Consider the following 5,669-nt stretch of genomic DNA (forward strand, 5'->3'; position numbering starts at 1 on the left):
GGGGCCAGCTCCGGCCGGGAAGGAAGTGACGGCACCACGCGACGGCGTGTGGGGGGGAGGAGGAGGAGCCAACCAGGCCTCTCGTAGCTATTTATAGCGCCGCCCAGCGCGGAGCGCGCCGCCAATCCGGGCGCGGGCCGGCTTCTCCGGCCGGCGGGACTACTCCTCCCGGCATGCCCCGCGGCTGTCACTTAGGCGGCCCGTCGGAGTCTCCAGCTCTCCCTCCCCCCGCTTTCCCCTTTGCGAAGGAGGCGAGACTACATTTCCCAGCATGCTGCGCTCGCAGGGGAAGTGACAGCTCTGCCGCCACGCGCTTTCCAACCAGAAACCCCGGGACTCCCGGCGGCAGCCGCGCCTGAGGACGCGTGGAGGGAGGTAGTGGGGCCCCGCGCAGCGGGGAATGCGAGGCATGTGAGCTGGGAGGAAACAATTCCTGTCGGGTCCCCCAGGTTGGCCCTCGCGGGAGGTCCCAGGTGGACATGCTTGTTTTTCTTTCTCAGCTGAGAAGACCAGTGAAGGGCAACGAGGCTTTGCTTACGGAGAATTGCACCCTGTGTTCCGTTCCTCTTAAAGATAGCGGGTGCAACGACCTGAATGAACTGTTTTCGGAGTCTGGAGTAGATTTAGGACGAAGAAGGAAACAAAGGTGACAGTCCAGCATTGTAAAATTTTGGTATCTGTTATTTCGCGGTTAAGTTTTGGACGAATGAAGAACCTGGATGGCAGGACTCCTTAATAAACAACCATTATTTGAGATAGGAATTATTTCTCTGGAATCCCAGTTTTGCTCTAAGCAGCACCGACGTCCTCCTTTTATTGAATTCTTAAGGCACCAACCAACAGGTCCGCAGATACGTATTGTGCTTCTTTGCATAAAGCAGGCGTGGGGACCCGGTGCCCCCCTCTCCCAGACGTTGTTGACCCATAACTCCTTTCATCCCTGATCTTTGGCCACGCTGGCTGGGGCTGATGGGAGCTGGAGTCCAAGAATACCTAGAGGGGCGGCGCTTTACCATCTCAGGCTTAAAGATTGCTTCATTCCGCGTACTCTTCCTGAATCATAAAAGTGAATACATTGCAGCGCCATAAAATCCTCTCCTTTTTGAAACTGTGGCCTGAATCATCAGATTTGACCTCCAGATCAGTAAGAGATCACTTTCGCTCTGGGAACGCAAGATTCCGGGTGGGGGGAGATAATTTTCTAATTAATTTTCTAATTAAGCTAGATCAAAAACTCTCGCACCACTCTTTCAAGCAATACAGAGTTTGCAATTGCAGCCTTATCTATGGAACGGACTGGAAGATTACAGCATTCGCTGCATGTGTTTTCTGACTCCTAGGGGTTTGTAGTGCCTCCTTTCCGTCAAGCTCCGACTAAAACTTGAGAAAGTACGTAACTGTGGGTGCTGGGTATTGTAGTCTTTTACGCAGTAGTACTGGAAGCCGCTGAGCCAAGCATGCTGCTCTATTTAAAGCAAGTCGGCCCCCCCAAGGAGCTTCCGCAAAGTGCTTATGTGGCAAATGAGTGGGCGAGAGCTTACAGGCTGCGCGCTGCCGCATGTCCTAATAGTGTTAGCTGAGAACATGATTGGCGATAGAGACTGCCGCAAAACCTGCCCCACGCATTCTAGCTGTGTTATTTCAGACATTCCTTTAAGCAGAACGGACTTTTTAGCACTGTACAGGAGTGGGAGAACTTCAGGCTTGTCAAATCTACTTTGCTGCTTTTCTCCTGGAACCCCGACCAGTCAAAACCAGGCACAAAAGACACACATTGGAATTAAAGAAGAGAGTTGCCTCTGAGCCTAGCCTAGGGATTTGTTTTTAGTACCAGAACCAACCTGAATTCAAAAGTCCTTACACACACACACACACACACACACACAGTCCACTTTCTTAGTTTTCATTTCAGCAACCTAACCTTATATAATTACTCATGTTCTTAACATTTGGTGGGAGGGGGTTCCACAGGATGGGTGCCACTACCAAGAAGGCTCTCTGCCTGGTTCCCTGTAGCTTCACTTCTCACAGTGTGGGAACCTCCAGAAGGCTCTTGGAGCTGGATCTCTGGGCTGAACGATGGGGGTGTAGACGCTCCTTCAGGTATACGAGCCCAGGCCATTTAGGGCTTTAAAGGTCAGCACCAACACTTCGAATTGTGCTCGGAAACATACTGGGAGCTAATGTAGGTCTATCAGGACCAGTGTTATATGGTCTTGGCGGCTGCTTCCAGTCACCAGTCTAGAACACCCTGCTCACAGTCTAAAATACGGCTGAATGGATACGTTTTCCTACCTAAGGTGGGGTAGCAAATGGCACCCCCCTCCCGGCCAAAAAGAGTCACAAAATTGGCTTAAAAGGAAAATTTCATATCAATAAGTATAGCAAACATCAAGACTACTTTTGCACCTGTCTTCTTTTCCCATAGGACTAAAGATTTGGCTGCCCCAAAGTACTGAGATAGAGCCAGAGAATTATATAGTTTAAGGTATATGTCCCATGGACCGCCAACATTGTTCCTTTAAGGTCTTCTCCTAGCATCCATTAAGCCTCTGACCCCCTGACTGCACTTCCTGCTCTCTTGGTCATGAAGCTGGTTACCTTTTCCTTCCCGTGAATAGAGATGGAGGAGGAAGTTCAAAGAGACACTTTTTCTGGTTTCCTCTTTCAGTTCTATCTACTTTTCCAGGCTGATTAACTATACTGGATCTGACTTGGGAAAGCAAAAGATGTGCATCCAGTCTTTCAATGGGATGGACTGATCCTCAGAGGGGGGGGGGGAGAGATGTTCAGAGTGGGGACGGGACCCAAAACTACCCCCCCAAAAAAACAACCCTAAAAAAGGTTGGTGACTATATCCTATGAACAGGCACACTGTGTTCTTCCTTCTTTTTTTGGGGGGGGGGGCGTACATTTATTAATGAATAAATTACATGTGCAACCTGATCCTATCTAGGCTCAAAAGGAAGAGTTACTGCTGTTGCCACCATCCCCAGCATCTGCTGCCTCCCCCTTTTCAAAAAATCTTTTTATTTAGTTTTAACAGTACAAAATTATATTAAAAAAATCAATTACATATCCATATGATTCCTCCGAATCTCAGGACTTCCCCCCACCCCTTCACTGGAGTCCCATTTTAATCATTTAAAACTGCATCTTCTCCAAACTCTTATTATTTCAATCCATATTTTCCATGGTAATTGTTACACTACAAATGAAATCAAAGCATCTGCTGCCTTAGGCAGGTGCCTTAGCCTAATGGTAGAGCCAGCCCTGAAAACTAAACAATGAAGATTTTTTTAAAAGGTGTAATATATTTTGCTTATGAAAGATGAGTCCCTGAAGTAGAGCTGCAGTTTAATCAACTGAAGGCTTTCCCTCTTCCTATCACTGTAGAAAAGTTATTTTCCCCCTTCTCTCTCCACATTTCAAGGTTGGTACCTGCCATCCTTTGTTCTTGGGCAGCGGAACAGGGACAGATGTTCAAAAGGTATCCCATGTGCTTGGAGGCATTGCTGCTCTGTATTGAGGAGGTGGCTTGGCGAGGAAAAAGGACAATCAGCACATGGAATATCTCCATATAAGCTGCAATTCTGCAACACTGCTTGGTTGTAAAGCCCCACTGAAATTAGTAAGCCCTCCTCAGTAGCCTGATCCAGAAACTATTAATTTCATGCTTATGCAAGTTTAATCAACCAGCATTTATTTAATCAAGTGACAGCCCTAATAAAGCAGCACATGGGCAGAGTTAGCATTACATGCAAGTGTATATTACATATGAAACCTAAAAGGTGATCTCTCTGCCTCTTATAGCATGATAACTTTGTGGACGGTTTTTGCTTAGAACCGGAGCTTGGGGCAAATAATTGGGAAATCCCTGCTTGTCATTTTGACTCAATTCTTTGCCCCCTTTGGGCTGCTAGGTTAAATGGTACAACAAAACAAATGACTGACTTCCTATCAGTCTCATGTCTGCATCTACCGCCTCCTACCTTGCCCTCCAGAACCAACACTGCCTGCCCTGCTTTCCCCTTCTGGTAGAGCAGAGCCCCAGTTCTACTTTCTCCTTGGCTTGCTTTCTTCAGCACCATGGGGTTCCATCCAATGTTATCCCTGGGGTGATGAGTAAAGGCTTCCATCAGCAGAACAGAGAGGGTAGGCTGTACCCCATTGCCTCTAGCGGTAGCATGAAGGAAAAGGCAATGAATGATGGCACCAACCAGGAACCATCTAGAGGATGAGTTAGCTGCAGGGAACTCTCGCTTCTCTTCTTGCTGCCTGAAAGAACACTCAGCTCCAGTTGACTGTTACACCCCAAGACTGCAAATGCAAGGAGAAAGAACACCCTGGCCCCATCCATCAGTCAAAGGAACAAAAACCACCAATTGCTTATTAAGAATGATCACTAGCAAAGGAAGATCAGCCTGGCCTGAACTGGATATAAACACCCTCTTAAACCTCATCACTTTGTTCTGACCTTGAATAACTTGATCTCCTTCCTCGATGTTTTCCTAGTCTGTTGTTTTTTCATGTTGTAAGCCTGATGTCAAGGGTTTCTCATTACTTACTTATTTGAGCCACTTGGGAACTACAAGTGTTTGAAAATTGTGACTGAAATACAGTAAATAGATGCTTTTGTGCAAACTTATCCTAAGTTTAAAATAGAAGGTTCTTTAGACATTGGTACATGAAAACTTATTTAAAGGCCCATTGCTACTGTCTGTGTTGCATCAGGATTCCTGGAGTTACACACACACACACACACACACACACACACACACGTCATGAGTCCATACTAAAAAAGGAAATCAGAATACATTTGACTGTCAACTTGCTTTTTAATTGGCTCGTGTCCTATTCTTGCTGCAGAAAATGGTTTGTACTTGGTTCTTAGGTAGTCACACACTCATGCAGTACTGAGGCCCAGACCTTCAGCAGTAGAACTGCATCATGTGCCTTCAAGACTGTTTTCTGGGCCTGGTGGTTAGAATATTCAAGTTGCATAGTAATTATTTTTAAGGGAGTTCAAGCTGTATACAATTGTGAAGATCACTCCTATTTATATAGCACTAAATTTGTAAAGGTCATTTCAGTCTTGTTAAACATCTGAGATAAGAGTAAGAGATAATAAATTGCCTCTTTTTATTTTCTTTATTTCTGAATATCTGTAACCTTAAGCCTCCTAGGTACTCATACCACATATTAACAGCAGTGATTACACAACCCTAGACAAAATTTCAGCAAGATGCAGTTCCTCCAGAATCATTTGTTACCTTTCACTAACCAATATTAAGACTCAGCATTTCAGTGTTTAAAATATGAAATTGAAGAATACCAGCAAGTCCCAAATGCAGCTGAACACAACTGCTTAACAAGAAGCACCTGCATGGATTAAATCTGAGACATTTATTTTCCACTATATTTCATAGCAATGCATTTCCTGAAAGATGGGTGGGATGTTCAAGTATGACTGAGACACTAAAGAGTCAGAATGCTGTGAAGGTGCCTCTCCAAATACAATTTTAATGTTTGTCATGAATAGTGTTAAGGTAAAGCTCAGGTGGAAAAGCAAATTAAGAAGTGCTGGGTATTGCTGGGACTAAGTGACAGTTTCTTTGCAGACAACTACAATTTATTCTACCATAGTAAGATATATATTGCTAGACAAA

This window comes from Podarcis pityusensis (genome assembly GCF_964106645.2).
Source record: "Podarcis pityusensis genome assembly, chromosome: 6".
Lineage (NCBI taxonomy): Eukaryota > Metazoa > Chordata > Lepidosauria > Squamata > Lacertidae > Podarcis > Podarcis pityusensis.